The 21,524-nt window shown below is 38.0% G+C and overlaps 1 long non-coding RNA gene across 1 annotated transcript in view; it reads left to right on the forward strand.

Moving 5' to 3' along the window:
* The first annotated feature begins 18,176 nt into the window (after positions 1 to 18,176).
* The window catches only part of LOC144365330 (uncharacterized), an 80,514-nt gene continuing 77,166 nt past the window's right edge, over positions 18,177 to 21,524 (forward strand). Inside the window, exon 1 of the long non-coding RNA XR_013423639.1 lies at positions 18,177 to 18,493. This is a non-coding gene — a long non-coding RNA (uncharacterized LOC144365330). The remainder of the gene's footprint in view (positions 18,494 to 21,524) is intronic.

Consider the following 21,524-nt stretch of genomic DNA (forward strand, 5'->3'; position numbering starts at 1 on the left):
CAGCCAGGTTAGAGGCTGCAGGTGGGCCAGAACTCTTTCTTTCCTTCACCACTAAATACCTGGTATACAATTGTGAACAGAGGCCTTGGGCCACCTACCTAAGGTTCTTTCCACCCTGGACACCTCAGCTTCATACTCAAGCTCCATCATTCTTCTCCCCATCAGAGCTGATCCTTTGCCTCCTGCTCTGGGTAATTGTAGACAGGGGTTTCTGGGGTCTTGGGTACTTGGAACATAGCCTAGAAGTGGGCACATGGAATCAGAGCAAACTCTCTGTATTGTGGAGCTAGGGGAGGGCTTTGCTTTCCTGGATCTATGGGCAGGAGGCTTGCAGTGAGTTTCCTGGGGAGAGGGTGGGCCCAAGGGGCAGTGAAGGTAAGGCTGGGACAAACTCTTCCTTTAGCTTTTTGAATTCTTACTATTATTTCCCATTCTTTTCAATAACATTTAAGGGTAAAGAAAGTTCCTTTTCACTGTAGTGAAAGTTCCATCTGTTTAAGTGTCTGCAAAAGACATTACTGCTTCTCAGTAATGACTCAAACCAACAGAATTTGGACACACTGAGAAAAAATCTGGACCTACAGTTTCTTTCCCTCTCGGTCACCAGAAATTTCTAGATCTATACAGCATGGCTAACTCATTCCTGATGATATATTTAAAGTTTAGATTATTAAGTGAAATTACAAGATTAACTACATTTGTGTTTGTAGAGCAGTGCCTTTGAGGTAGAAGAAGTCAATGAAACTGGATGATTTGAATAAAACAATTTTTTTTTGCCATAGGAAAACAAAATCATCTCATTCATAATTAGGTCAATGCTCTATGCCATTTTGAAGTTAAAATTCAGGGATTGTGTTAGAGAGTACTGAGAGAATCTTCCTGAAGAGGTAGAGAAAGTTCCTGAGGATGAACCAGAACACCATGTGTTTTTCTCTAGGCTTTTATCTTAATACAAGAATGATTCTGGAAGACTCAGAATATATTTTACCTAGAGGAAGAGAAAAACCAAACAGAACAACAACAAAGGGAATGTGGATTCAGTAGACAGGAACTCCATTAAAAAAAAGAATTGACAATTACTTAGAAGTCAGGAAGCCAATTTTCAAATCAATACCTTGCTCGAGAAGGGTAGCATGATGTGGTGTCAAAGTAGGAAGCATTATCAAAGCTGCATTTACTTTGCATGGGTCTTTAAGTAGTCCTGGTCAATGCTGAAACAGCTGAGGAAGGAAAGTCAGACAGAGAGAAGTTCCAGCATGTCCTAAATCACTCCGCCCCACCAGCTAAACCTTACAACACAGGACAACGCTGACAGGTTTGAGTTGCTTTTATACTCAAGTTGCTTGATTTTAACCCAAATGCCAAAGAACATCTCCATCTAAGCCCTATCCTCTTCACCAGAATAAACAACATGCCTAGAAACAGGAACAACTGCAGAACTGGGTCCCTTACATACCACTCAGATACTTTGGTGGCAGTGCCAAACACCATCTGAATGTTATTAAAGGGGAAGTGGAAAGCAAAAGGAAATTTAAAGTAAATTACAAGAAATGGATTTTCATCATCTCTGCTTTATTTAGTACGTGAGAATTCAGTGTCATTCATATATACATTGTAGAATAATTTCAGTTTAATCAGAGGAAGAGGCAGGAATGTATTTAATTTGCAGAGAAATTAGCCATGGTTTGCAGTGCTGTGATCATCCCAAGGAGGTGCTCAGCAAAGCGCACGCTAAGAGGAAGTGAACCCACAGACTGCTGGAATGGAATCATGAAAAAGGAAGCAAATTTGTTTTTTCAGTGGTTGGCACAAAGCCTTTCCCCATTCGTTTTAAATTACTGAGCAAAGTAAACATTTTGGTGAATGTTTGGGAGAGATTTATAGGTGACCCTAAATGCAATCTACTTGGTGACTGACTCAATTTTAATTCCTTTGGTTCTTGGCTGCAGAAAGGGCAACGTTGTTACCACTTGCCTGGTCAAAGGTTACACTTCCTGCCCTCCATCAAAGGGGCTGGGACATGAGAGTGTTTTTAGATACTAGTCAGGTTGCCTTTCAAGGGGAATCACTCAGGCTAACCATCTGATTAAGGGGTCTCTGTGATGAATACTGTTACCAGGTATGCAATTAGCCAGGCTCTAGCTTTCCCTACGAAATGCACACGAGGGGCACATTCCCAGAAGAGCTAAGTAGGCAAAGGCAACCGGAGCTAAAGAGTGGAATGGTTGGCTATCCTTTAAAAATTTTCATTTTACCTATGCTTTAATTACATTTTTTTAAAAGTACCAATACAGAGGTTTTGTGTTCCTGTCCCAGGAAGTTTGGAAACACTGGGACAGCCACGTTTAGGTTATTGTTTCTCCTGAGGGGCTTGCACGTGGCAGCTTTGATCACTCACTCTCAGTTCAACATGAATGTCTGTGGCAGTACCATGGATATTCTAAGAGAACCTTTGCTGAGTGCTTTCAAGAACAGCACAGTTGTAAGCTCTTTTCTTGCTTAAGACTCGGAATCTTACAGAAGAAGCAATGGAAGCACAAGGAGGTAACTGGTCTAAGCTAGAGAGTGGGCAGAGCCACGCTTTGGACCCATATAGCTCAGAATATACGCACTTAACCATGACCCACCCAGATCAATAATGCTGGGCCAGAACAAAAGAGTAAGTATGGTAGAGGAGATGGGGGTGCAGTTGTGCAAGGCAATGCACATTGAAGCTGTGGCCTCCTTCAGTGCCATCAACAGGACATCTAACTTGCTGTGCCCAGTGGACAAGGCATGTGGATGTTATCCCCAGTCCCTGGAGAAGGCTTGTTTTGTTAAGTACACAGGGTATGAGTCAACACTTTGATGGTGGAGCCTGAAAGGAGAGAAATAAATAGAAAAATGTGATGCATTCAAAGTAGCACTATTTTTCTGTGGTCAACAGAGAACTCACAGACGATAATGTGGACTCAGCATTACTCTTGTATTTTTTTTTTTTTTTTTTTTGCCTGGGAGGGGTCTGAAATTTCACCGTTGTCATGGTACTGAATAAGAAAACCCAGTGGTAAGTTGGAGAAGGAAGAGGAAAATTTATTTCCCACATTGAATTATTGTCAAGGGAAATATGTTTAATACCATTTTAAACGTTGCACTGTGAGTACAGTTCTGTACTAGGTGCTTTGAAAATACTTAAGACAAAGGACTTTGTTGAGGAAATCAAAATTCGTAGGACCATGAAGCAATTTAATAGTGATACATGAAAGAGAGAAGTTAGAAATTCATGTCAACATATGTTTGGAGTGCATAACAGGTAACGGGAGTGATGATCAGTGAACTGGAGCTGGCCAAAGAAAGCTTTTATATTACTTGAGTTTGGAGCTAAGACCTTAAGAATTAAGTTGTTTAGTAGAAGCAGAAAGGGAAGACATCTTCTATAGGAGCAAATTGCAGCATCCCTTTGTTCTACCAAGCCAAAGAAACACAGCTGGGTATCTAGAGTAGGAAATGATGGAAACTGTGGTTGGAGCCTGATTTCCACTATGCCTATGTAAGGAGCAGAATGGGAAAGGTGGCCTGTCTTGTGAGGTTACTGAGGTTACTAGAGCCAGAAACATTGGTAGGAAGGCCTGGCCAGGGAAGGCCACAGATAAAAAGGTGGAAAAGGTGAATCCAAAGAAGCAGAGATGGCCTTTTCTGGCTCAGTTTCTCCAGGAGAGTGCATGACATTGGGATATGGGTGAGACTGGGTCTTATCTTGCCTTTGGGCCTGGCACTCTGGGGATATGGATATGCATTGTCTGACTGACTGAATGACGAAGCCAGAGGATGCCTCAGCAACAGAAGCCAGATAATAGCTATTGATCAATGGTTGGAAGCTACAGAGAGTTCAAGGGGATGTAGAATGGAGTTGAGCCATTTTTCTTGACAAAAGTGAAGAAGTCATTAACTGGATGGGAACTGTGGTTTCTTTTGTGGCAGTGCAGGTGGAAGTGTAGCTGGAGAGGATGGATCTTTTCGACTCAATTAGAGAGCCTGGTTACACTAGGTCTTCAACTTCCCCACCAATCAATATTCATATCCTTAATGCTCGCTGGCTTCCCCTCTCACAGAACCAAGCCCCGTAGGGAGCTGAATGGTAGGTGCCTTGCTCTGTGTGGGCATATTTGCTGTGGTACATGTTAGCTGACAGACAATACCAGCTGTTAATGGTTAACTCTGCTTGGCAGGTCAACAACTTTCCCCCAGCCTGCATCTAGTCTTCTGCAGACCTGCCATCTCTTCAAAGGGCATTTGCCTTTTCTCTAAACATTTTCTAACACACCTGAACAAATCAATTAAAAGAAAAAATCATCTTGTGATTGCTGACAGATTCTGTGACTTGACGGGAGGTTGACTCTGTACATCCCAAACTAACAGGATCTCCCCTAATCTTTCCTTTTTCCTCCCAATGCAGGAAATTGTTTTAGTAAGTGAAGTTCCTCCCCTACTAATGTCCAGAATGGCCTGGGGCCTCTGATCCTTCCCCAGGCAGCTGGTTTTGTGTGCAGGGGCTCTGCCCTGCTCCAGTGAGCCCAGAAAATGAAATTCTTTTCTCAAGCTGGGGCCTCTGAATTTACATCTTTCTTCTTGTGTTACTTCATAGAGAGCCTGAGTTAGTTCCATCAGGGTGCATGTGTATTTACCTCTTGCCTCTTTTGCTGCTGTTCCTAACTTGAATACTCAAGGTAAATTCCCTAAGCTCATTCCAGCATGGAGCCTTATTGTCTTATATAAAGAGAGTTGCATTGAAGATAATTTCTTTAAATGAGAGCCTTATGCACACACATGCACACACACACACACACATATATAATCATATTTAAACATAGATATATTTTTTTCTGCATTTGGTCATTGGCTACCATTTTATAATATCAGATCTTTTCTAACCAAACTTCTCAAAATAAGCCTTTGCTTTCTATGTCTTTTAGCTTGGTTTGGGAAAAGAACTCTCACAGCATTTAGGGGAAAGGATACTTAGACTAGGGGGAAGAATACTCAAGTGAAAATACCAGGTTTCCCATTCCCTTCTCTTGGGGAATTAAACCACTTGGCATAGGAACATCTTGAGGTGCTGCCAAGAAACAGCTTCTATAAACCAGTTCATTAGGCCCTTAATTTCTGTAACAGTTGCCTTCCCAATTTAATTGTAAACTTTTTGAAAGTGGGGACTGATTCTTCCTTTCTTTTCCTTTTTTTCTTCACGCTAAGTTAACTTAAGGATTGGGTTTTCTATATCATGAGAGTCCCCCACCCCTACACATGTACCTGGCTTCTGGGCTGAGGTAGCTACTAATTCCTGTGGGTTTGCTCATGTTTATGGAAACTAATGTCTTAGAATTAAAGCATTTCAAGAATGAATTTATGCCAATACATGGAATGTGTTGGTATGTTTACTGTAATTATTCTGGCTGGTTTTAGCCATAAATGTTAGAAAACTCAAGTCATAGTGATATAAAAAGTAAGTGGGATTCTTCCAGAATTTTTTTGCAGTTTACCCTTATTTTTCTGCTAATATAATGATAGTGTCCTTTTAACTCTCATGCATGCCTGGATCAGGATGAAGCATACTATCATCTGCATTAGTGCTCTATGGTGGGCATAACAAATTTCTACAACATAGTGGCTTAAAACTATACAAATTTGGGCTGGGGTTATGGCTCAGTGGTAGAGGGCTCGCTTAGCATGCTTGAGGCACTGAGTTTGATCCTCAGCACCACATAAATGTAAAATAAAGATAGTGTCCACTTAAAACAAAAAAAAATTTAAAAATTATACAAATTTATTATCTTATGGTTCTGTAGGGTAGAAACCCAAGGAGGAATTTAGTGGACTAAAAGCAAAGTGGCAGTAGGGTTGCATTTCTTCTGGGTACTCTAGGGGAGAATGTCACTTATTGTTTTTTCTGACTTCTCCTTATTGAGACATAATCCACATATCATTCAATTCTCCACTTGAAGTATAAAATCCAGTGGTTTTTAGTATGTTCAGAGCAGTGCAACCATCACCATGCTAAATTTTAGACTGCTTTCCTCGCCCCAGAAAGAAATTCAATGATCATTACCAGCCATTCCCCATTTCTCCCTGTCCTGCCCCACCTTACCCCTACCTCCCACTTTTTCACCCCAGGTGATCACTTTATTAGGTCTCTATTTACCTCTTCTAGACTCCCTCCCCCATCTAACAGTACTTATATATCATTTGATCAATATCTCCCGATCCCTTCTTCCTCTTAAGTACCCAAGCCTCTGGTAGAACCCATTTTACTCTGTCCTTCCAAGATCAACTTTTTTAGATTTCATCTACAAGCGAGGTCATGCAGTCTTTCTATGCCTGGCTTATTTCAGTTAACAATGTCCTTCAGGTTCATCAATATTGTCACAATTGACAGAATTTTCTTTTTTAAGGCCGAATAGTATTCCACTGTGTGTATGTACCACATTTTCTTTACCCCTTTGTTCACTGATGGACACTTAGTTTGATTCCACGTGTTGGCTGTTGTGCATAGTGCTGCAGCAAACATGAGAGAGTGCAGATGTCCTGTCAATATACTGATTCCATTTCCTTTGGATGTCTAGCCAGAAGTGAGACTATTGGATCTATGGCAGTTTGTTTTTTTAGTAGATTATTTTTTAGAGCAGTTTTAGGTTCACGGTGAAAATGAGCAAAAGGCACAGAAGTTTCTTATATATACCCACTGTCCTCACACACGCTAGCTTCCCCCGTTACCCTTGCTTTTTTCAGGTTCCAGAGGCTGCCTGCTGTTTAAGTCATTGATTAGGTTACACCTCTCATAGCCTAATCATTTCACCTCTGAACATTCTTGCATTGTCTTATACTTGAGCGTTTGGGGGACACCACATATCCAACCATAACAAAATCACAAGCAATAATGATTATTTGATGTCAGGTGAAAAGATGTGGTAGGTAAACAGCCATACACCAACACAGAGCAGCAGTTCTCTCCGTGAGGAAGTAAGTAGACTGTTAACACCTAGGAATCTTGCCACTAAGAATGATTAGAACAAAATCTCAATACTCGGTATTGAAATGTCCCATATCAGTTCTTCCATTGCCATGGACAAAAAGCATGGTCTTGCCTCCCCATGGGAGACTAACAATAAATAGCAAATACAACAAATCAGTAAATTAAATGATGTGTTAGCAGGTGACACGTGTCTTAGGGCAGGTGAAAGGATTAGAAGTCTGTAGAGGGGGATTCAAGAGGAGGGTTAGTGTTTATGATCTTAAATAGGTGGTCATAGTAGGACTGATTGAGTGGTGATATTTAAGCAAAATATTGGAGGTGAGGAGTTAGTCCTGCAGACAGGAGAAATGAAAGTCAGAGTGTATATCTTCCTGACACCCCTGCTCATATTTAGTCCTTTTACGGTCTTCTCATAACTCACACAGAAAAGTGTATCTTTTAGACCGGACCTAATATAGCATAATACCTTCTTTCTCTCAAGAATAAGCTAATTTCTTTTTTACCAACCCTTACATTACTGTAGCCATCTGGTCAACCCTCTGCTCCATGATTCTGCTCTCTGTGGCTTGAGGCTCTTTTCCTTAAAGGATTATCATGGATGGCCCCTTGGCTGCTCCTCACCCTTGAGACCCCAGCTGAAATGCCATCTCCTCAGAGAGGCCTTCTGAATGTGCTATTTCAATCAGGCCCAGTTACTCTACCATATCACTCTGATTTTCTTCATAGTAATTTTTATCACAAACTGACATTTTCTTGGTTATATGTTTGTGTCTTTATGTTGCCTATTTTCCTCCTTTAGAATGTAAGCACCATGAAAGATCCTTTTATGTGGAAAGGGGCCTTGTCCATTTTACCCCTTACTTTATCTTTAAAATTTATCACACAGGAAGAACCAAATACATTTGTTAGGTAAACAAGCACATGCTTTGGTGTCTGGGCATTTGAAGGACTGTAGGTTTGTAGTAACTTAAGGTTTACAGTGTAAACCACTAACCCACCCACCCTACCACCACACACAGCCACATGAATAAGGGTTTTGCGATGTTTCGAGGGGAAAAGACTGTGAATGGAGGAGAATGAATCTGCACCAATCTTCTCTCTCCTACCAAATACCCATTATTGCGTGGACCTAAGGCAGATAATGGGTTTACAGATAGAGTGACACTGGAATACATGGTTAGTGACTGAGATGGCTGTTGTTTGTAGAAAACCTACTCTATGGCAGATTAAATTAGAAAGTGAGATGATTGCCCACTGTTAGCCTGTCTATCTATCATCTATGTTATCTATCTGAAAGATTTTGAATTTGAATCTCTCCAAGGCTTGGAGCTTTTCCCAATAAAATCTAGATTAACTGGGTATCAGCACAATGAGGCAGCCACTTATAGAGCTGATAATTATATAGCTACAGGTGGTGCCACCTGCTCAGCGTCCACTGTTTTCAAAACAGCTGTTCTTGGTAATATATTTTACTCTTCTCAAATGAGGTGAGAGAAACAAATAAAAGAAAAAGATGAGGCCAACTTTCTTGGCCTTATTTTCTTTGTTTCTTTAGAAACTAAATCAAATGTAGCTGGTCTGCAGAAGACTAGAGGAGACTCTGTGGGTAAAGGATGTGAATGTTTTATAGATTTGGTACTTTTTGCCAAAATGCTTTCCACAAAAGTTGTTTAAGAATTGCATGGATGGGTGGGTGAATAAATGAAATAAAGATGGCAGATTCACTTTATTTGGGGAGGCAGCGTGTTGTAAGAGAAAGCTGGGAGACTTATGACATGTCTAAAACGGGAACAATCCAGGACTATTAGCATAACCTCTGAAGAAGAATATTAAAGTTTTAAAAACATGTGAAAAAGAAACTTGCATCTGTAAGTTCAAACAAAATGGTTTGCCTAATTTTTCATCTATCCGTTAGCAAAGATCAGAAAATATTAGTAGGGTAGAACTGTGGTAACACATTCATTGCTGGAGTGAATTGACACAACCTTCCTGGAAAGGAATTTGGTAAAGTGTAACCAGGATCTTAAAAATTCCCATACCTTTTATTACAGTTTTTCACCTTTTATTTGATTTTATGATCACACATGATTTGCATATGAAGAGGTGTGTAATGGTGCTTTTTGTCATAGTGAAAAACTGGCAGCACTCAAATGTACATTAGTTGTTAAATAAATGATAGAATATCCATTTAATGGCACGTTATGCCACCATTAAGACTTATGAGTATGATGTAATGTTAAATAAAATGCAGGATATGAAATTATATATGGACTATGAATTTAACTGTGAGAAGAAAAATATGCTGGGAAAATATTGGAAAGATTTTGGGATAATATTGATTGATTGTGTCTGATAGTGGAATTTAGACTTTTTTCCCTTGAATCATATTTGTATCTTTCTGTATCTTCTCCAATGGATTATTTTAATCCATATGAACAAAAAGTGTTTGTATAAAAGACTTGGAGGCAGAACGAAATTAGATTTTAATTTAGACTCTGTCCTATATCAATTGTGTGATATTTGTAAATTATAAATCTCTCTGAACCTCAATTTATATTCAGTGTGTGTAAAATGGGGTACGATGTCATCCAATCTGCAGGGAAGCTGTGATACTTAAACAAGATACAATTTAAGTAGTCAGGCAGAATTGCTGGCACACATTAGACAGTCAATAGATTGCACTTATAATTATTACTCTGGATTAGAGGTGGTTACAAGATGGTGAGAGTATTTTCTTTTACTTTGCCAAATAATTTTTAATTGTTTTATTGTTCATTTCCGAATTTCACAGAATAAACCAATAAAGAACCCCTTAATGTTAAACTTTAGTTCATTACATATATTTTCTGATGCTTTCAGTGATGAGACCTGCCTTTTTACATAAGCATAACAGACACAATAATTTAGTTCTATTTACAATTTTGAGTGTCATTTAAACATTTTTGCATACAATTGTACATAAAACAGTTATTTAATGTGATATATCACTGTTATTTAGTGACTACATGAGTCTATAACAATACCAATACATCATAATTTACTTACTCATTTCCTAATTGTTATTTAAAAACTCATACAATGTAATTACTAGAAACATCTTTATACAAGTAAAATTTTTCCCTTTTGAATATTTCCCTAGGCATATGCTAATCAAAGGGAGCTACTGTATATATATCAATTATAGGACTCTCATATTCTAAGTAGCTCTTTAATAAAGTTATCACCAGGGCTGGCATGTAGCTCACCTAGCATGTGCAGGGCTCTGAGTTCAATCCCCAGGACTGAAAAAAAAAAAGGCAACTAATATATAATACTACTGTCACAGGACACGTGCAAATAAAAAAAAATGACAATACTATAGTATGAACTAGGTCAGTTATTTCAATTTGCAGTTTAATATTAGCAAATCTGAATATATTCTAAGCATTGACTTTTATTTACATCTTCTCATCTGTATCTTATTATTTTATAAATTTACCTCATAAAAAGTAGAAAGTCTTATGAATTTATATCCATTTTAAAAGATATAAAATACTTTATTCACTTGCAATGGAAATTATTTATTTCTTCTCTTCTTTTGTCTTCTTCCTATTTTGTATGTATTTTCATTTTTCCTTTAGTTGATGTCCACTATGTTATCAATGATGTTTTTAAATTGCTATAGTTTCCTTTCTACTATGATTAGGAGAATTGTGTTTTTAAAATTTTTACTTTTAAACTTAATACTTTAACTTATCTGAAATGAATTGTTATATATACAGTGAACCTAGCTTTTCTTTTTAATTTTTATTTTCAGCTACTTTTTCCATCAGCAGTTATTAAATATTTTTTTCCATTTTTTTTTTAGTTTTAAACTTTCTATTCAATGTCAGGATATTCAGAAATGTTGCTTAGAAAGTCAAGAGTATTTTTGTAAGAACTTTTAAACACTGGGGAGACAAAGTTTATCATTAGTGATGTAATTTTTGTGCTGTAGTGAATAAGAAATTATTTCCCAAGACCCCGAAGTGATAGGTTTGAATGGGGAAAGACCAGTTTGGATATAGTAGAAAAGCTATTAGTTCCAACTAGCACACTTGCAGAGCTAGCCAGTAGTGTCTGCCACCCATTGTGCACAGTTTCTGTGTAATCACATAGTTTTTAAAGTGCATTAATTAGATTACATATTATTTTCAGATAATTACATAGGTATTTTAGTGCCAGAGTTGCACTATTGATATGAAGGAACCTTTAATAGCTTCCTTTTATTATAAGATAATGTAAAAATTCCACAGCATGTTCACCACTGAGTTCCATCTTCCCACTCAGCTCCCTTGGCATCTTCTGTCCAACTCTGTGGTCATTATCCCTGGGACATGTGTCTCTCTGTTTTTTTTTTTTTTTTTTTTTGGTACTGGGGATTGAACTCAGGGGCACTCAACCACGGAGCCACATCCCCAGCCTATTTTATATTTTATTTAGAGACAGGGTCTCACTGAGTTGCTTAGTGCCTTGCTGTTGCTGAGGCTGGCTTTGAACACGAAATCCTCCTGTTTTAGCCTCCTGAGCTGCTGGGATTATAGGCGTGTGCCACCATGCCCAGCCTCCTCTGTTCTTTTTGCACTTGGCTCATGAACTCCTGCCAGACAGGATTCCCTGAGTGACTTAGGATATTCCTTTGGCTGCTTTAGCAGAGATCATTTAATAGTGACTGAAACAAGGGAGATGGTTTATTTCTGTTTCTTAAAAACCTGAGTGGGATTAAAAAACAAGAAAACAAGAGCTGGTGGGGCTGGGGACAGGCTGCTGTGTTCCACTGAGTCATGCAGGGCCAATGGGCCTTCTCTTTTGTTGCCTTACCAACCCCTGAGGGTTTGTCTTTGTCTTTGGCTACCAACATCTGCTCCTCATGGGAAGAGCCAAAAGAGGCAAGGGAGAACTACAGGCTTAGATCTTCCAGAATCCTGTTTGCTCCCTTTTGAATTTAGCAAATGGTCCTCATTGATAAGAAAAGGGACTGGGAAGTAGAATCTCTGGTGATGAGTTATGCTCAGTTAAAACCCATGTGGAAAACAGCAGAATGGGCAGTGAGGTTTCCTCATTATCTGTCTCATTTTCTCTGAGGTCCTTGGGCAGAATTGGCTTTTCTCTCCTCAGAGCCTCATATTTATGGTAAATTATTTTTGCACATCTTTTTCTCTCTTGAGTCTGTTCTTCTTGATGATGAGCATAGTTTTTCCTTCTTCTTGGAATTTGCTTTCTTATTTCATCCTTATGTATGTACCCTCCTTATTTTCCAGCATCAGACATCATCTTTCTCATTAAATTTCCCCTGGGAAATGGATACAGCTTTAACTCTCATCCTCCTCCCATGACACACACACCCTTCCTATGTCTTCACCCTACTCTATAATAATTTTATCACGTCAACTTTATGTTGTGTTTAAATAATTATGACTATGTAAATACTTGTTCATGCATTGAGCCATATGGTATAATAAAATAATTTTCCCTACCCAGTTCATTATTTTAATTTCCCTGGAGTTTAGGTTTACACTTGTTTTTAACAAATCATTGCTGTTATTTAGTATCTATAGAGTTAGCCCTGAATGTAATCCAAATTTTTCCCAAATTGCACAAATCTTCTAATATATTTAAACACATTAGGCATAAGTAATATCTTCTAGAAGAAAGCAAGACTTCTGTTGTGCTCTAATGGGACTGTTCTACTGTAGGCCTGCTGTCTGGTTGTTATCTGCCGTCGCATACCTCAAGTCTCTTTTGTATTGGTTTATTTGTTTCTTGGATCCCACATTTCTCCTCTTTCTTGGTTTATTCCTTTACCTTGGCCGAACACACCCTCCAGAAGCTTCTTGAGAAAAGGTTCATGAGAAGTAACACTTGAGACCTTGTTGGTTTGAAAAAAAAATATCTTTAATTCTCTTCTTATACTGAAATGAGAGTTTGGCTAAACAAAATGCTGAGTGGGAAATATCTTTCATTCAGAATTTTGAAGGGATAATTTTGTTGCTTTCTGGATTTTGGTGTTGCTCTTGAGCATTCAGATGCTGTTCTACTACTTGATCCTTCATAAAGGTCATGTTTTATCTCTCTGGAATATTCTGGGGATCTTTGGTCTTTAGTGTTCTGAAATAACATGATAATGTACCTGGATCTGAATCTATTTTCTGTGTCTTTAGAAAGACTTTTCATGCTGGAAATTCATGTCTTTAGCTTATCAAAATTCTTTCTTAAATTATTACTTTGATTTCTTCTTAGTTTCCTCTTTTTCTTTCTTTCCCGTTATTTAGATTTTGAATTTCCTAGCCTGCTCTTCTAATTTTCTCATATGTTCTCTTTTATTTCACATTTCCTTTCTGCTCTAATTTTTGTTTTAATTTCTAATTTCCGAATGTTTTGTTATTATTTTCCCATTTCTACGATCACATTTTAAATTAATCTAGCAATGAAAAACTCATTTAAAAGTGTTTATTAGAGCAAAGCCTGTTTTTTTTCTCTTTCCTCCTTATAAGATCTCTGTTTCCTCTAACTTTCTCAGCTTGCTTGCTTTGCCTCCTTTTTTCATTTCACAGGCTTTCATCCTGAGTCTGTGCTTCTTGGCTTTCTGCTCATTTTAAGACTAGGGTAGAAAAACCTCCAGGCACATGTGTGAGGCATGTGGACTGATGCTGAAACAAATGAGTTCTGTGGAGCAGACTCACAGCTGACTCCTCACCACACAACACAAGCAAGACATAAGCCTTGATTATTTTAAGTCTCTAAGACTGGGTGTTCTTTGTAACTCCAAAACATAACACAGTTGAGGAACACAAAGGGTTCTAGGGCCTTTTCTGCTACAAGATTTTTAAAACAATCAATTCTATTGAGGCATAATTTATATTTAATAAGTTGCACGCATTTAAAATGTACAACATCATGAGTTTGATGGACATGTACACCTGTGAAGCCACTTCCTTAATCATGATGCAGAAAATTCCCAATACCCGAAATATTCCTCACGTCTCTTTACCATACACTCTTCCCTCTGTCCCCAGGTCACCATTGATTTGCTTTTTGTCACTGTAGAGTAGATTGCATTTCCGATCCTTTTACATAAATGGAATCATTATAGTATGTACTTGTTATGGATAAGATATGAGGTGTCCCTTGAAAGCTCATGAGACAATGCAAGAATTCTCAGAGGTGAAATGATTATATTATGGAAGATGTAACCTAATCTGTGAATTAATCCACTGATATGGATTAGCTGGGTGGTAACTATAGGGTGTGGATGGAGGAAGTAGGTCACTGAGGGGGTGCACCTTTGGGGTTTATATTTTGTCCTGGGTGAGGGGAGCTCTCTTTTAGCTTCCTGGTTCCCATGTCCTGAGCTACTTTCCTCCGCTATGTCCTTTCACCATGATATTTGCTTCATGTTGGGCCCAGAGATGTCGAGTTGGCTGCTTATGGACTGAACCTTTGAAACCATGAGCCAAAATAAATTTTTTTCCTCCTTTAAGTTGTTCTTATCAAGTATTTTGATCACAGCAGTGCAAAAGCTGACTAAAACAATATTCTTCTGTGTAATAAGTCTCTCGTTCAATATAATGATTTTGAGGTTCACCCAGGTTTTCTTGTCATGTGTATTAGTAACTTTTGGCTTTTCATTGCTGAGTAGTATTTTACTGTATGGATATACCTCTAAATGTTTTTGATTATACATCTGTTTTACTCATTTTTTTGAGCATTTACCTCTCTCTATATATATCTAGGAAATTAATATTATATATGGCACTAATATATTTTATACATTATAAAATGACACAAACATCTAAAAGTTAAGGAAAGATAAGATAAAAATAAAGATAACTTATTTTCTTTTTGCATGCTAGTACATCATCCTGACTAGTAGCTGAGAGTACACAGTTTGTGGCCATTATTTTATGACACTTGGATATACATTTGCATTTGGGAGATGCCTCCAAATGGATGCATTATCTTTCCCCTAAATTCAACCTATTTTCCTGATTTCCTTGTGCTTAAAATCAATCTTTTCACTCAATTAAGCCAGGCTAATAACAGCTACCTTTACACACCTCTTTTTTTACCTTTTACAAACAAATTACCTCCAATCCTACAGTGTCTCTTGGATTCTTCTAATAGGTTGTCCCTCATTACCTTTGTCTATTCACATTTAGTACTTCTTTTTGGATCAACTGTGAAAAATTGTGTTTTTCTAGGAAACCATCTGTTTCCTTTAGATTTCAAATGTGTCACATAAATTGTATGTAATATTCTATTATAGTCCTTTAATCATCTCTAGAACTTGTAATTATGCCCTTTTCACATTCCTAATTTCACTGTTTGGTCCTTTTTTCCATAATCAAGCTTGGGAAGGATTACCCATTCTCTTGGTCTTTTCAAAGAACCAGGTTTTAAATTTATATAGTTTTGTTTTTAATTTTACTAATTTCAGCTTTAATCCCCCTAAGGTATAGTTCAGATTGCGTCATTCCTTTCTTGGTAAGCCCTCTAGAGCTCCCTGTGGCCCTCTGAATTAAGTACACACTCTTCAGACAGGTACTCTTGGCCTTAAGGAAACATGTATTGAATGGAGTTCTTTTTTCCATTTTCAGAGAAGGAGAGCTAAAGTTCTATGGAGAAGAAAGCCATGTCTGCAAACCAGCCTGTAATCTGTTTAGCTATGTTATACAACACCTTTAATGTTTAACATCAGGGGCAGATCCCTGACCTCTGGCAAGGCTGTGAAATAGACCTTGCTTTCCTGAAAGTTGGGGATATAAATAATATTTATATATAAGGTCTGCAATACCATAGGATCAGTTTCATGAGCTGTAATTAAATAGGACTTGCCATAAATTCTTTAGTTCTTGATGGCATGCAACAGCTGGTGACCTTAGTTTTTAATAGTGTTTCCAGGGAAAGAGGAAAGAGAAAGAGAGGGTCATTAATATGGTCTAGCCTCTGAGACTTTTGTGAATATTTTGGTTTGGTGTATGCCCCCACCCACTGAGTGAAGGACATCTGCTCTTTCTGTCTGTAGTTGATATTGTCATCAGAGTCTAAATGAATGGGTCGTCTCCATTGTGGTCTACCCATTTGTTTAAGTCAGCCTGCCTTGGTAGATTTAGACAACTGAACTGATTTTTAAATTTTGTTCTTCTTAGAGTAACGTTTTCAAAAGCTGAATTACTGACCGATTTAGATCCCTTTTGACTTTCTATGAAAAAAAAATACTACTAGTTGCCAAAAAATTGCCATATTCAGGGGAGTATGATGGCAGCCTTATGGGCTTGTGGGTTTGCCTGAGAAGGCTGTGGCCATGTCATTTCCACACTAATTATTCCCATGCCCATGAGGGACTGTGAGGCATGGCAGGCGACCAGTGGTCTAAGACATTGAGGACATTTATTGCCATGAATATGAGAGAAAACAAGGATGAACTTATGTGAAATTTGTATCTGAGAGTAAGGGAGATTGCTCCATGGTGGTTTGGGGTGATGGAAATGTGGGAAGTGTCCCTAACTAGTGCAGAATATAGATATGGATAAAATATTATGTAAGTGTTCTTTCCAAACTTCAGATATTAAATGTTTTTATTTGATCACAAAATTAATAGAGACTCAGTGTAAAAAATTCAGGTAAAAAAGATGCCGATATAACTCATCCAGGGTTGGGGTGGTGGCTCAGTGGTAGAGCACTTGCCTAGCATGTGTGAGGCACTGGATTCAATTCTCAGCACTGCATATAAATAAGTAAATATAAATAAAAGGCCTCAACAACTAAAAGAAAAAAATGAAAATAAAAACCCAAAACAAACCCCCCAAACCTCATCCAAATTCCAGAGAGGTTTTTTCAGTGTGCCCCCTACTCCCCACCCTCTGGTTACATGTCTTCTTAACAAGACTGTAGCTATGCAAATAATTCTTCAATAACATGCTGAGATGGCTTTAAAAAGAGTTGTAAACTTTTGGACACTCTTTTCATTGTCATCCTTGTATCTGCACAGGTGTGTGACTTGCTTGTTACCAATAGAATGTGGCCCAGGAGACTCTATGGGACTAGGTCAGGAAACATATGGTTGTACCTCTAAATGTTTTTGATTACTCACAGTGCCAATTGTTTCAGTTTCTGGCTTGTTCTCCCTTGTTCTTGGACTCAAGCCCCCATTCACCCCATGCAAGTTCAACTACTGGAAGCACCCATACAAGAGAACTCACACCAGTGTGTATGTGCAGCAGTCAGCACCCAGCTCAACTCTCCACTGGTCCAGGAGAACCTGCAGAGGACCTTAGCCCCAGAGTCCATCTTACTTCAATTGCTTGAAAGACGCACATAAGGACCTGCTCAGCTGAGCCCTTCTTGAGTTCCTGGACTGACACATTTTTAAGAAAAACAAAATGGAGTCACTAAAATAATTTGTCATGCAACGATAGTTGCCAGAACAAGTACTTAAAAGAAACAGACAAAAAAAAATTAGCAAAAATATTATGAACTCTTCGTCCATGTCCTTCTGTTTTTTTCTATATCATTTAATGGTTTCATAGTATTTTAATATATGGAAAACATCTATTTTAAAATTATTTCCCCATTTTGAATATTAGATTAGTTTGCCTTCTAGCTAAATCTTTTAATGAATAAACTTACAGTGAAATCTTTGTGCATAACTATGGTTTATTTCTCAAGGTAACTTCCTATGATTCAAAATGTAGAAGTGCTTGAATTATTTTTAGTGCAATTAGCAGATATCCTCAAACTATCCTCTGCTAGAAGTATCTGACAATGTCTGTGTATAGATACACACACACACACACACACACACACACACACACACACAATACAGGACAGAGAGTATACTTTGGAGTCTGAAGTTTTGTATGCTCCCAGTTCCATAATTTGCATGACCTTGAGCAAATTACTTAGACTCTCTGAATGTCATTTTAATCATCTGCAAACTGATGTTTATAATAGTTACCTCAAAGGATTGCTATGAGAATTCAGTGGATATAGTATTAAAGTGCTAAACACACAGTGGCCATTTAAAAGCTAACTATCATTCTTATCATTATTGTTGAGAGTGAGGCAAACGTACTCAGATTTCTTTTCCCTACTCTTTCTCCCACTTTTGTGTGTCTGCTTGCCTTCCAGAACTTACCATGGTTTCTGTCTTCTTAGACCCTGCATGTTACTGGTCCATCGAGCTTGGGTGAGTGGTGGTTGTCAGAGAGCGAAGTGTCATTCCCACCAGAGAGTGGCTGCATGTTTGGAGGCCATTCTTGGAGGCAGAGTCATCTTGAAAACCAACGGTATGAGTCACAGGTGCTAGGACTCCTGGCACTGGCCCTGCAGAGAGAGCAGGAAAGAAGACTTCCATGTCATTGCATCCTTCAATCTGCAGGCCCTGGGCCTTCCCAGTCATGAGAATGACCCCATTCTCAGGCAACCTGGAAGGGACAGCTGGCCTTCCTGCTCAAAAGGAGAGAAGTAAGAAAACCAAACCAGGCAGTTCTTTCACTTAAGTTTTGAATTACTTTTGGGAGACATTATATGAGTTCTGAAAAGTGTGTGAATGGAAAAGTGGTCACAGATGTGGAACAGGACCAGGGTGGCAGCTCTCCAGGCTCTTTGGGGTGACTTTGGCTCTGGGTAGCTAATAAAAGGCTGATGGTCACAAATGAACCAGAAGATTATTAGCAGATTAGTGAAATAAACGATGTGGGGAAGGTTTTCTGATCCATTTGTATTTCGCTATCCCTTTTTTACTCTTAGAAATTCCAGAAAGCTGGGTGGATTGAGAACTAAAAACAGAAACAATTTTTTTTTTTTTGTATCTTTAGGTTTTTGTATGGGAACCAGGCTTTGGCTGAAAAGATGTTTACTTGCCTAGAATTTGGAGAGTCTCATTGTAAATTGGCTGCTATGCAGCAGTTATAGGGCTTTCTTCATTAGTGACAGGGACTAAGAGAGATGCCTTTTTTTGGAATAATGTAAAAATTAAAAAATAAATTGTTTTCATTATGTATATTTCCTTTTAATCGTTGTCTATATACCCATGTTGTAGCATCACAAATATTCTCATAATATTTTCAGATGTGTAAAAAATATGGGCTTTTGTTTACATAAAATCAATTGGATCTTCCTTGTTAATTCCCATCTGTACCTTGGTAGCAATTAAAAAAAAAAAAGTTAAACACTAGCTTTTTTGCTAACAGGCAAATTTAGTCTGATTCAATCAGTTCAAGTCTTTCTAGCTGTTCAGATGCTTTGGATAACATGGGCTGTGACTCATGCCTGCCCCTACTCTGTTTCTCTCTTAGAAGGAGGGTATATGAGAGATGAGATGGAAGGAGATGGAGGGCGGTCTTGAATCTTTAGAGATTTCTTGGGGACCTGTATTAGTCCATGTTATAAAATTGTTGGTCTGGTGTTCCTCTGGAAAGATGACCACTGGAGTTCCACCAGTTCCTCAGTGCTGTGGCTGGCAGCCAAGGCTGAAGATCTCTGCTGAGATCATCTGTAGCCTGCTTAGGAAAGTCTGGAGCTCTCCCCTAGGGAGTAGGCATTCCTCACCTGGACTCTCACTGGTGCCACAAGCCCTTTGAGTCTGTGCCACATACTTCATCATCTGGCATTGTCCTTGTCCTTGTCCTTCCTTTTTGTTCCTTACCCTGAGGCTGACTCTTGCTCAATTTTCATCTGTGTCTGTTTTCAGGGGCATGCAAGAACTTCTGGGTCCTATCCAAGCCACAGAGGATCCAGGATGTCTCAGAAAAACCTTCTGTTGCTGTCTATGCTATGTCACAGTTTTTACTTTTGGTCCAGTTTTTTTTTTTTTTTTTTTTTTTTTGATCCAGAGGCCAAATGTGAGGTGGAGCCAAAGCGTTCTTCTCTTTAGCCTTTCTTCTCACCTGACCACAAGCATCTGCTCATGTCATTGGGCAGGAACATTCCTCAACTAAAATATACTCTAGTTGGCAAAGCCTCATCTTTGAAATTTTAACAAGGGCACTTTGTTATTTAGACATGTTTTACCCTCAATCATGTTTGGGTTTCAAGACCAATTTCATTAAAGAAGAGGAAAACTGGTTCTCAGACACAAAGTTAATCTTTAGCTTCTTTGTGCTGATTTTATCCCACTGTACAACTTATCTGCATATCTTTGCTTGAACAAAAACCCTATTGATTTAGCCCAGAAGTAAAAGGTTGCAAATAGACATGATTTAAAGTAGAACTTATGAATACATGGGTTTAATATTTGCAATGTATCATCCCAGGAACAGAAATATATTATTACAGGGTGCATATCATTTTTAATGTTAATTGATCACTTATATTTCTTTTACACTATAATATTTATCCATGTCTTCATAAAATCATTTAAAAATATCATTTGGGGTGGTTATAAACTATTTCATGAATTTGATATACCATACCTTAATTAAGCAGCTCTCTCTGGTTGGGCATTATTGGTAGTTTGCTAGGACTGCTATAACAAAGTACCACAAATTGAATGGCTTAAAAGAACAAAATTTATTATCTCATAGTTTTGGATACTTTTTGGTGTTCTTTGGCTTGAAGACACATTTCTCCAGTTCTCAGTATTCACATGGTATTCTACCAGAAAAGGCTTTTCTGGTAGTTTTTGGTTCTTTGATTAATGAGATGGAGTTAACATTCTCCTTGTGTCTCCTCATGTGATCTTCCCCAAGAGCATTGTCTGTATCATGTCCAAGTTGTCCAAGTTTCCTCTTTAAAAGAAATCAGTGGCACTGGATTAAAATCCACCCAAGAGACCTCTTGATGATATCTGCAAAGACCTGTTTCTAAATGAGCTCACATTCTGAGATACCTGGGATTAGAACTTCATTATAATCTTTTATTTGGGGTGCACAATTCAATTCTTAACAAATGTTTAGGTTGTTTCTAGGTTTTGATGGTGGTGGTCAAAGCATTATTGGAGATAAAGCTGCTATAGATATCTTCAAATACCTAGCACTTTATTCTGTTGAAATAGAATGTTAAAGTTTGGAAACAATTAAAGGAGGGTGGGAAATAAACATTTTCAACTTAAATGATTGATTTTTTTTGACGCATTTTAAATGGATTCTGTAATCAGAAATAAAATAAAAATTTTTCAGGGGTTAGAATTAGTTCATTCATAAATAATAGACTCAGAATGAGGTGAAGATTGTTTGAGAGATAACAAGGCATCCTGGGCAAAATAAAGGTTTGAAAACTGGAAAGTTTTAACTAAACATTAATCCCTTTTTTTCCTAGAGTTATTCTGAGAATCATGTTGCTTTTACACATGTGATAGTTTTTCCAAATAGTTTTCCATGGAAGATAATTGCCAGTCATGTTTTCAGCATATTTTGAGTTTCTAACATTGCTAAAGGCTTCCAAAGAAATAAACTTCTACTTTGGAAAGGTTTGATTGAGAAATAAGATCTTTAGAAATTGGAGCAGGATAGTTCCTCCATCTCTGACCCTATTACCTCTGACAAACTCACCCAGA

Source organism: Ictidomys tridecemlineatus, chromosome 7 (assembly GCF_052094955.1).
Source record: "Ictidomys tridecemlineatus isolate mIctTri1 chromosome 7, mIctTri1.hap1, whole genome shotgun sequence".
Lineage (NCBI taxonomy): Eukaryota > Metazoa > Chordata > Mammalia > Rodentia > Sciuridae > Ictidomys > Ictidomys tridecemlineatus.